This window comes from Chenopodium quinoa, unplaced genomic scaffold (genome assembly GCF_001683475.1).
Source record: "Chenopodium quinoa cultivar QQ74 unplaced genomic scaffold, ASM168347v1, whole genome shotgun sequence".
Taxonomy (NCBI): domain Eukaryota; kingdom Viridiplantae; phylum Streptophyta; class Magnoliopsida; order Caryophyllales; family Amaranthaceae; genus Chenopodium; species Chenopodium quinoa.
This window is the reverse complement of record NW_018743285.1, coordinates 2537261-2549898: the sequence shown is the minus strand read 5'-3', so window position 1 is coordinate 2549898 and position 12638 is coordinate 2537261. Positions and strand designations below refer to the sequence as shown.

General features: G+C 30.7%; 1 long non-coding RNA gene across 5 annotated transcripts; it reads right to left on the bottom strand.

Moving 5' to 3' along the window:
- Positions 1-7423: 7423 nt before the first annotated feature.
- Positions 7424-10358, bottom strand: LOC110735715. 5 transcript variants are annotated; one of them, XR_002514164.1, is made up of 5 exons: positions 9327-10345; positions 8509-8572; positions 8238-8375; positions 7970-8134; positions 7430-7640 (listed from the first exon to the last, which is right to left on the bottom strand). It is a non-coding gene; the product is annotated as an uncharacterized LOC110735715 (long non-coding RNA). The 5 variants fall into 5 exon arrangements; XR_002514163.1 differs by having other exon boundaries at positions 7424-7640; positions 8238-9469; positions 9977-10358; XR_002514161.1 differs by having other exon boundaries at positions 8238-8572; positions 9327-10348.
- Positions 10359-12638: the final 2280 nt, after the last annotated feature.

Below are 12638 nucleotides of genomic sequence, written 5' to 3'. Positions count from 1 at the left end.
TGACCGAAGTCAGCACTTCCTTATATAGGCAAAGTGAGAAGGCGAATGGTCGCTTTCAAATTCAAAATGTGGGCGGGAAAATCTCTCGGCCGTTTGCAAGGTGACACCTGTAGCAGGCCGTCGCCTGTCACCGTGCGACACCTGTCACAGGCGACACGTGACCAGTCACGTGCCACCTGTGAGGGGCAAATGATTAGGGGATTTTTATCCTCCAATCACCGTCTGACAAGTGGACCAACCAGGTTCCGCCACGTGTCCTTCACGTAGGCCAATAGGAGCCTGCCACGTGTCAATCACATATACGTCCTCTGCGGACCAATTGAGACACGCCATGTGTCCACCCATGCCAAATGGGAAAACCGGCCACCAAGGCCCAATCCTGTTTAGAAGCCCGGTCAGCCCTAGGTTTACCCTAAACCTAGAGAGTGGCACGCTTCTCAAGACTATAAATACTCCTCTTAATCCTCATTAAGAGGAGAGAGAGAAAAAAGAGAGAGAACTCTAATAACACACGGATTATACATTAAACACTCTCACCTAGAGAGACTAAACCACTTTAATTTCCGCACTCATTACTCCTTAATCAGGTACTAACTTGACCGTTGGAGGCGGAGCTCCCAGGAGTCTCCGTTATTTTGCAGGTACAGGCGGCCGGTTCCAGTCTCGGTGTTGTAACTCTCCCGCAGGACATCAGAAAACCCCGAAACACCACCCATATTTAAATTAACTGCATATTAATGTTACTGAAATAATTTTGTACTAAAAAGGAAAAAATGAGTGAAGTGTATTCTTTGCAGTTTGCACAAACATATAATTATATAAAGTGTTATTACTTATTTTCAGGATATTATTAAATTGAAGTAATTATTATTGATCAAGGGAGTGTTTTTTTTCAGCTTAGGTTGTATTCTCTTCATATGAAATAATTTTGTGACGTTAATATTTAAAATTTTGTCTATTCTGATCTCTAAGCTAGCTTGATTTGAGAATTGGTTATCTAATGGGATCTTGCTAGCTAGATTCGATGTGATGCAATGTGTATTTTTCATAAATCCAACTTTCTTTAATTTACTAATACAAATTAAAGGTACGGAGTATTTGATATATTCATGCAAATGATAATAAGAATTTTGGTTTGATATGATTTGTATGTTAATTTGCATGGTGTAAAAGTATAATACGATATAAATTTATTTTACAAAATAATTAATAACTTTTTGGAACAATGTTAAGGGACACATAGTTTTATATAGACTAATCTAAACTTAGTTTGTCTCAAGTTATTAATATGCCAGAATTAATTTTGACTAATTTTATATTCTCTCTGTTTTTAAATACTGGCTCCACTTTTTATTTTTGGCCGTTTTTAAATACGTGCTCCATTTTCTTATTTGAAAAGTTTTTACAATATTTAATTCCTTTTTCTCAACTAGTGGATCCAACATAAATCATTATAATTAATTTTATATTCTCTCCCCTTCAATTCTCTCAACTACTTTTACTTTTTACAATTTTTTATTTTTCTTCACTTATCCCACTATCTCCATATTTTATTACTTTCTCTAATTTCTCCTAAAACTCCGCACATGGAGAAATGGAGCAAGTATTTAAAAACGGAGGAGTATAAATTTAGTTTGTGATGAACTTATTTAACCGGTTTTTTTTTTGGTTATTGTCTCAAATCATATCGATCAAAATAAGTTGAGAAAAACACACCTTACCCTTCATCAATTTACACTTATCAAAAAGTATTTTTCACTGAAGTGAACTACTTACACTCATGCTTTTTGAATATACATATTACTAATTAAAATTTCTTTTTGCTACTTATTTGCAATTTTTTATTATGAAAATTGATTAGTAAACATATTAATTGAAATTAGTTTTTATCGTTTGAGATCGATTTTTACTAAGTAAGTTCAATTTTCAGTGTTTGAAACTGATTTTTAGAGTAAAGGTAACTTTAGCAGAAAAAAATAATTAGACAAAAATCTCCATTATTAAAGTTATTCCATGATAGCAATTTTATTAATACTAACATCTTAAATTCTTAATTTATTTACAAATTAATATTGATATAGGAGCTATTTCATCTCGACTTGTCTAATTATTACCGAGTAACAAACACATATAAGCTTGAGCCAACACTTAATAAAAATTAATATGAGTTTAAAAAAGTGTGACCAAACAAGTAAATCCTTAAATTTATTTTATGTATACATAGCTAGCAGTGTAATTTGTAAAAGCTTGCTATTAATATTTTGAAATCCTTCTATATATTTGTGAAATTTTAGTGTGTAACACAAATAGTATCTAAACATAATATAGTTAAAATTATTCAAGCCTGTTCATGAGTATTGTAATAATGAGAATTCATTCTTAAACCACAGCAAAGCATTTTCTAAATATATTATTATTAGGACTTTTGTCATAAACTACCTTTTAAAAGCTATTTTTTTTGTGAGAAACTACCTAATAAAAAAAAATGTTGTAAGAAACTACCTATTAAAATAAAAATATTGTAAAAAAGTACCCATTAAAAAAAATAATGTTGTAAAAAACTATTATTCGTCGGATTTTCGTCTTTGACTAATTTCTCCAGTGTTGAACACCCTCGGTCGGTCAGATGATAGGTGGCATTGTTGGTGGGGCATGGAAAAAAAAGGTTTTAAAAATTCACGTGATTGGCAAATGGGTGGTCAACGCTGGAAAAATTAGTCAACGGCGAAAATCCGGTGAAAGGGTAGTCTTTTACAACATTTTCATTTTAATCAGTAGTTTCTTACAACAATTTATTTTTTATTAGGTAGTTTCTCACAAAATATGGCTTTTAATAGGTAGTTTTTGACAAAAAGCCATTATTATTACCTTAGATTAAGATCCATCAAATTATTAATTTCCATCACTAAAAATTCTTCCTTGATACAGAGTAGTATTTGTCTCACAAATTAAGTCAAAAAATAAAGAATTTTTAAAGACGCAAGATGTATTTAATTTATAAAATAAGCGTAATTATTAAATGTAAGTTTATACCTAAAACCCCTCAACTAATTTGATTTGGACAAATTAGAATTCATACGAGTTTATCAAAACTTATTGGCCCTTAAATTTGTTTTTCTTTGGAGGTAAAACTTTTATTATTTTATTATTTTATTATTATTAAAATTGCATGCATTTATCAATTAATTTATAGACTTACCAATCTTATTGGTAGCATTATTATATTAACTTATTCTAACATATGATAACTTATTTAACCTTTTCTTTTTTATGATAACCTATGTAACTTGAACCTTGATTATTTAGGCGAAAAGAACGTGGCTAAGAAAACAAACATCATGATATATGTAACATAAGGAGGAGATTTTTTTTTTTTCCACATAAAACATAACGTTAATTACACGAGTAAGACAAATGAGAAGTATATGGGACCTTGATTTTGGAGCCGTTATGCTTTATCACGCTAAATCATTCTCCCCTTCGATTTTTTTCCCTAAAATGAAAAATTTTAAAAAAAATTGCTTGTTTGATGACTTTCTAACTTCAATATAAAACGTGAAATTTAAATATGTTTCTTTAATTTTCCCGTCTAATAAGCACATGCCAATCTTTCTTGAGCATAGCCCATACACATGACTTGACTCATGTGCCGTATTATGTTAGCTAGGTTGAATTGTGCCAACCGACCCTTTAATAATTTTATATATTTTATAAATTGGTAAAATAAGTGGGATTATATGCATTATGCGAATCAACCATTGTGTTCATTTCAAAATTTGAGAAAAATATCCATGTATTATCTGTAACACATTGATTTGTCTGTCGTTTTATGCAAATCTTGTGACGAATTCATACCAAGTTTAACAATTTTTGTGTCGTGCTATAGATTGGTCATCATGTCAACCTAGCCCATACCCAGCTGTACGTAAGACTCTCTTCTAGGAAAAGAAGAGAGTGGTGACCGGTGGCCAATCTCTACATAAGCCTTATCTTGCCTAGCCTTGGCTTATGGCATGCTAATTAAGGGTGTTCAATAGTCAAATTGCTAAGAATGGATGTATGATAAACTCTACAATTGATATTGATAGTAGTATAAGAAGAAGAAAGGGGGCGAATGAGGTTGAGGTTGGGGTCCAAAGAAAAGTGGGGACAAAGAGCAAAAGAGGGAGAGCAGTGTAGTGTGCAGGGCACCACTTCCTAACAACATGCCATGCCAACATCACATGAGGAACGATGAAGCTGCGCCTCCCTTCCGTCCCCTCTCCTTTTTCTTCTGTCCCATCAAAGGAGCCTCCTTTCAAGATTCTCTTTTGTAATTCCCCTTTATTTGCATCTTTCATTATTAGAACTTATTATTGGGCGGGTCGGGTTGGGTCAGTGAGCTTCAGTAATTGATCGAGTCAAAAGAGGGTCATATTATATTGCGTAAAGTGGAACAGTTGAATAGCGGTTTAACAATGAACGGACCAACAAACGATTAAGGAAAAAGAATAGACGAGAGAGCCAAAATTAAGTAGTACCTATATTTATGTGCAATATTTAGTAAAAATTGCTCATACACAATTTGTGCAACAAATTTTCTTTTTAATTCTCTATTGCTCTCATTATCACATGCATCTCCATCTTTCACTCTCTATTTAATACCGACAAACAAATTTTACTTGGGAGTCTATATCAAGACCTTTGTTGCGCATAATATGAAACAAAGATAACATAATTGTTTTTCACATTTTTTTTTCTATTAAATTGGACAAACATTTTAGTCTTATACAGATCGTGTCCAATAAAAGGAGTCCGCTAAAGGACCCTTTTCAAAAAAAACCTTGTTAATCTTGGCTCAAATCCTATATTTATTGGGCTACCTTGTCCAATAATCAGATCTATTTATCATTAGTTTGGTAAAAAAAAAACCTATAAAGATAAACACCTAAATGAGTAAGTTTCTGTTAAATGAATGTTTTAATGAAAGTGCATTTCATTAAAAATAGTTTGAAAGATATTAGAAAAAGGTTTAATTTAGTAAGTTTGAGTGATTGTTGTTTAGCTGAAAATCGAATTCAATTAGTTATTTTGATTATATAGTTGGACTTACTCATAGGGTGTACACATGAGCAATTGTGGTTATGTTCAGACGTTTAGTTCACCTGATATGATCTAATCTAAATTTTTTTAGATGTGACATGGTATTATCTAATTTCCAATTCTAATCTAGTCTTGATCGAAGTAAAAAAAAAACCTAAGCATGCAACAAAGGTATATTTAACTTGTTATTAGATTTTTTTTATTTATGTAAATGAGATATAGTTTTGATGTTTTTGGCAATTTCAATATATCAAAAGTTAACAATTTATTGCTTCCCTCAACTCGTTATGAAAGTACAATTTCTCTTTTTTTTTTTTGACGGGATATTTACTCATTTGCAATTATATAATTATACTATTGTAGTTTTCCGTATTACTTTAATAAAATTATACGTAGTAGGAAATGTTTAACTTCTTCTAGCAAAAGTTTGGCTTATAATTGAATTTATACATACATATCTAAACCATTTCTTAAATTGATTAAGAATGGAACTATGGAAGGAGTGTGTATAGGTCATCTAATAAATTAAATCATGTTTTATTTTTCTTATTAAAACTATTTCGAAGAATAATGTACTCCGTAATAATCATTTTGATTAAAAAGAGTAAATACTACTAAGTAATTAACGGGATGAAAGTTTAATTCTGTAGTATTTAATTTAACAATATAAGAAATGATTGTCTACAATTCATCAACATCAAAAAGAAGAAAAATAATTTAAATGTATGCTGAAATTAAGCTTTAGCTTAAAGATTTGATTGATATTTTGTACTATAAATCTACAATACACATTGCGTTTGAGGTCAAAATTCTTATTCCTTCAGAACCGTTCTTTAATTAATTTATATAACATAAATCAATATAAACAAGTTGTGTATCCCAAAAAAGGAAAATAAAAATAGGAACATAAACAAGTAAACCAAAACATAAATAGTACAATTACATTAAACAATTAAGTATAAATAATGTTATATTAGTATCAACTCTTATATAATTAAGAGTTTGTAGACTTATAGGAGTGTTACGTACTTCTATGAAAATCAAGGTTTAAATGCCACCCCACGTGTTGACTTTCTGGACCCAATGTGTTGATTGATTGATCCCAGGCTTAATTGATCAAATATGCATTATTATCATTAAATTAATTTTTATAATAGTGTGATAATAATAAATAATTATATAGAGTACCATATTGAGTTTATAAACTTTTCTAACCTATTGAGTTTATAACTATTTTCCTCTCTAAATATTCCTTGACATGTGTATATGTATTATTATGATATTGAGTATGTGTAATATTGAGCTTATTTTGTACACTTGAGGATTTGTATGTAATGATTGATTGTCAATGGTTTGTTGTATTGAATGGGCAATCGAGCAGCAGACTATATTGTTGCACTAGGTCATTTTATGCAAGCTCACCGAGATATCGATCAATTTATAGATATTAATTTTATTTAGTTATTCTGAAAAGTTAGAATCAATGTTTTTTTTTTATTTTTTTGTTTTTTTTTATTTTTTAGAGAGGACTATTCTAATTTCTTATGTAATTAAATTTCCTTTAAAAAAACAAATAATAAAAATGAATGGAGAAGGTAATAAGGTTATGTACTATGAATGTAGGAAAGGGAGACAAAGGAATCCAAAGGGAAATACATACAATTAATTTCTTAAATTAAGTGTATAGAAATTGTAATTAAATCTTTGCCTTTCATTCTTGTAATCAAAGAGGATCGATCGATTCTCATAGAAGTGTAGGATTCTCGTTAAGAGAAAGAGGGTTATTGGATGTGTTGGCCTTGTATCCAACACATAGGTGGTTCGACTCCAGTCTTGGGTACTACTTAACTGGAAAAAACAAATTAGCTAATGCAAACCGGAGTATCATTTTAATGATTTTTTTAAAAATGACATATATGCAATTCTATTCTAAAATTTCCTATTTGTACACATAAAAGCAATCTTTAAATATTCTTACTTTAGTGTTAGCACAAATTTTTATATGTGACTAGCCACATGGTGTGGCCACTTCACATATAAGACAATTAAATAAGTAATAGGGGGTTACGGTGATAAGCAAATGGGGTTACCTTGACGTATATGGGTTACTTAAATGAAAAAAAGGGGTTACTCTCTTACATAAGTGGACACTAGTAGAAAAAACGAAATGAGCACCGGTTTTGAACCGGTTTAGATTTGAGGGGTGTGAATAATATAACTTTTCGCACGGTTAACCGGTGCCAATAATGCCTTCAAAAATTAAAAAAAAAAGTAACCAGTGCGAATAATGCTTTTTTTTTTTTTTTTTGCATTTTTCCATTTAAATTGACACATAAACACTAACATATATAAAAACTTATAATTTTCATTAATACAAAGCTGCAATATTACAATTTTAATTCAAAAAGGAAAAAAAAAACAAGTATAGCAGATTAGCAGTAGAACAGCGGTAGCGTAAAGCAAAACAACAGCAGGAGCATAGCATCATGCAACAGGGGCATAGCAGCAATCGGCATAAGGAGATGGTTCATCTCCGTCAGTCTTGACCTTCATCCCACCTGAACAAACCAAAGCAAAGTCAGATGAAGCAAAATAAACAACGCTGCAGTAGCATACAATTATCAGCATCAAAGCATTCTACCTTGGCAGCCAAAAACCGCGGCCACTATTTGATTTGCATTCACATTCTAGCACATGCGTGAAGGGAAGGCATACACATTTATTTATTTACATATATAAAATAAATGTCATACACATATATTTACAAATTTTAAATTGAATTATAAGAGAGTGATCAGTTATAAGAAACATATCAATCGTATATTAAAGATGGTTGTTAATTTTTTTTTCTTTTCGCGCCATGGAATAAAACTATAACTTTTATTACCTTTTAGATAAGATTCAAGCCCTAGTCCATTCTCTGCCACCAATTTGTTAATAGAAGCAGATTTCTCCTCAATGAGTGTCTCTTTTTCTGCGTTCTTTATCATATATACCTAATAAGCTTCCTTTCACCTTCACCATTTGACCACACTGCTTGCAGTGAATCATCCTGTGAAAACACAAGCAACCAAGCACAGATGTAGCTTAAACACAAACCAAAGCTGACTCCTAAAAATGAGTTATGTAATCTGATTTCAAACCCTAAAACTTACTATCAAGTCTGCTAGGTGGTCTCAAATGTATAGTCATCAGGAAGCTATGTCAATAAATCTGGTGTCAAGTCCTTCACATCATGTCAAATGAAATCAAGGGCAAACGATCAATGCCAATAATTCCAACACAACCTTCAACTACATTAAGCGAGGCCATGCACACATCAGAGCTCTCCCCCAATCAAAAGACCAGTCACACTTGCATAGAGCCCTCGTGTAAACTTCCAAGTAGAGGATTATAGTGAATCCTTAACAAACTAACAAAGCCTACCTGTAGGTATGCCAAATGTGCATCCACTATATCTTCAAAGCTGTTGCGTGTATGATCTATCATGCTGCAGAGATGAAAAGGCATGATCAGCAAACTGAAATAATATAAATAGGTTAGATTTTGTAAAATAAGCATCATATTGAAAATAGCCTCAACTGATGATCATAGGACATTATAGAGAATAGATCAATAAAAGAAACATCAAACCATACTTGAGATATCGGTGGCTTTCTTTGAGTGCATGAAGTTCAAATAAATGCTACAACTTAAGCCTTTTCAACAAGAAAAATGAGCTTAAGGGTGTTGAATCTGAAAATAAATGCAAACCAAATCCCATATTTCGGTGCATATATCAAACGAGCTATTCGATATATATCTTTGATATTACTCTAAAAATACACTACACCATTACAAATGCTAGTCTCATATGTAAATATTCCATCACAACAAAAGATAATAGATAATAATGATGTGAACTAGATAAATAAGCCCAATAGAGTCATAACTAACAAGGTAATAACAAGATATCAGCATACAAAATATGACGAGTTCTTAAGACAACATAAGCAATTAGCAAAGACTCTCATAGCAAAAACAAGATATTCACCATACAAAACATGGATAGTTCTTAAGACAACACAAGTGATTAGCATTAGACTCTTTAAGGTAACTAAATTTTCTGACATACAAAACATAGAAAACTTTTATAACAACATAAGAGATCAGCAGGACAACAGGGGTATCATGCCACAGGCTACACGGCTACACCATCATACGAGCTTCCAATCTAAAACCTTGCTAAAAAAAATCTGAATTACCTCTTCCAAGACATAATCATTGTGAGTTATCAGGCACTTTGTTTCGAACACGAATAAGGCTTCCAGTACAAACAATGACATCCCAAGGCATTAGATCTCGAACTTGTTTAACAGGTTTGTCCCTCAAATTGAGCTAGAGAAATCTACATGGAGAGCTTCCACCTTAATAATTTTGTCTCACTAGAAATTCATGTCCATGACCATCCTTGTAATAAGCAATTGGTAGCGAAAGCAAAGACTTGAAAATACTTATATCAGACATGGTAAATAGTGGAACCCAATAATTTTTGAACCATGGTAAACTACTAATCAACCAGATCTATGCTACAACTTAAACAACATAAATTATTAAAAATTGAAATCAAGACCAAATATACAAAATTAATCGAAGCAGAAAAATGAACTTGATAAAATGCTACTTCAAATCGATTATTCAAAACCACAACAAAAATACCAAGGAATTGCATACCCACAAACAAATCCATCTAAAAACAACCAAAAATCCATCTAACTACAACCAAAAATCGGATACCCATAACAAATCCATCGAAATAAAAAACCACAATCAATCAAAGCCCTAATTTCAAAACTAAAATAACAAAAACTCAACCAAATTATAAAATTATTCAACATCATAAGATAACCTTAACCTCGAATGAAGGTGAGTATAATAATGGGGTAAGAACAAAAACTTCGGGTCGTCGCAAGACAACAAAGGAGGAGGAGGCGGGACGTCCTGAAGAAGAAGAGAGAGAAGAGAGGCGCCACCTGAAACCCTAAAAATCCAACAACCAATCGCGACCAACGTCACCATCGCCTTGATGCCGTGAAGAATGAGGATAGAGTGTGGTGGCGGTGGATAGGGGTGTGTCGTGGTGGAAGCAGTGGCAGTGGAATTAGTGGAGTTAAGAAGGAAATGGGGAAAGGTAGAGGGAGAAAGGAGGAGCGAGTTAAAGAGAGAGAGAGAGAAAGGAGAGTGAGGTTGTTCGATTGAACTAAAGTGCGGTTTTCTTATTCTTTCAATTTTTAAAAGAACAAAATAAGGGTTACTCGAATGAACAAATGGGGTTACTTATTTCTAAATTAGTTGATATTATATAATGAATTGGAGTTATTTTAATGGACAAAATGAGGTTACTCTTATGAATAAATAGTATTACTCATATATAAATAAGGATTATTCTTATAAATCAATGTGGCCACACCGTGTGGCTACCCACATACAAGACTTACTCTAGTGCTAATGTCCCGAATTCTTCATAAAATGTCCATATTCCTACAACCTCTTGATATTTTAGATTTGCAAAGCTCATGTAATGCTGTACAAAAAATTTGTAAACCTTTTAAAGCTTGATTTTAGATCAAACATCGAACAAAACATCTTATACGATTGGCAAATTGTATAGTTATTAATAGATATGATTTTTCAAAGACATGTTTTAAAAAGAAAAGTTAAAGACTAGATACATAAAATCATTACTATTTCAAAAATTTAGGAATCATTAATAACCTCATAATTTTTATTGTTATTTTTTTGGTTTGAAGCAAAAAGAATATACCCTTTAGTCTTGTACATGTTGCCTCACATATTTATAGGATTTGATTGATCAAAGTTCTAAGACAATGAATGAAAACCCTTTAGTACAACGTCTTGGCCTAATGAAAGGGCTTTATGAGCTTATCAAAAGACAAAAGTAAAATATGCTTCCAAGCATAAAATTGCATAGTACTACACAAAAGCTTGATATGATCGTTTGTGGTAAATGTTTGACTTGTTAATTACTTTTAAGTTGTAGCGTTTAATTTATTTATTTTTCAATTTTTTCCCTACTAATTTGATCATATTTACTAAAAATAAATATTCTCCCTTCCTATAGCAGTTGCCCATAAAACTACAAACTAAAAGCAGAGGAAATCAAGCTACATGTAACAAATATTCGGCCTTTGATTTTATTAATTAAGAACTTTGATCTTATTATTTAATTATTTTCACTTTTTTAGGAAATAAGTCCAATTAAGATGAGTTTGGAAAAATAACTTTGAGCGTAAGGGTTAAAAAGTTCAGTTTGCAGTTAAAAATAAGTTTAAATATGGCCTTGTTTTGTTTGCCTTATTTTAAAAATTATTAAATAAGTTCATACGTTGTATTGTATATTTGAATATATATGATTAAAAGTTCTATTATGATAAGTTCATTAAAATTTTACTTAAGTTTGAAAAAATTATTAATGACAATTTTATTATTAGATCATGAAAATATATATATATATATATTTTTTTTTTTTTTTTAAGTTCAGTTATAATGCTTTAATATTCTTAACAAACAATTTTATTATTAGATCATGAAAAACTTTAGCATGAGTAGTTAAATTATATTGATTGAATAGTTGGAGTTTAGTTGCAATATTTCTACTTCCTCCCTTCTTTTTTACTTGACCTGCTTTGACTTTTACACTATTCACCACCACTCCTTTGACCATATTTTGTGAATAATATGTAAGGAAAAACATATTTGTGTAATATCTTGTTAAATTCGTCTCAATAAGTATTATCATAATATATAACTTTTATAATTTTTACTTATGGAGGATTAAAGTTATTGATCGTCAAAGTTCTATATTAACAAGCATGATAAAAGAAACGGGTCAAGTAAAAAAGAACAGAGAAAGTATTTATTATTTGTTTAACTTGTGTTAACAAACTACCTCCATTTTCATTTAGTTGCAACTTGTCATCATGTTGTGCATGTATATCTTAACAATTAATATCTTTAATTATAATTAAGTAAAAAACAGTTTAAAAATATTTATAATATTTATCAAAATGCATATAACAAGATCATATAAAACTTTACGTTTTTGTAAATAAGAAATATAAATTACAAAGCAAAATACTTTGCATGTAAATAGGCCAAAATAGAAGTAGTGATACTTATCACAAATTCTCTAAAAAGGCGGGTGTACGTCATTAATTCATTGTAAAACGGGTTAAAGTTATGTTAAAGTACTAAAAATTACTCTTTGTACTGCAAAAGTTATTATTTTTCTATTAATAAATTTTATCTTACAAAAAACTTATAATGTATTAGATTAATCATATTAGTCTTTATAATAATTAATCACGTATTTATAAAAAATTACACATTAACATAAAATTTAAACTAACGACAACTTAAAGTTACCCTTTAAGTGGTTAAAGTTATCATAAAAGTAGTTAAAGTTACGCTCAAATTGACCGTTTTACAATAAAATTAATGTAAACCCGTCGTACACAATATTTATTCTATACTTATACTTGTATAGTCGTATTACA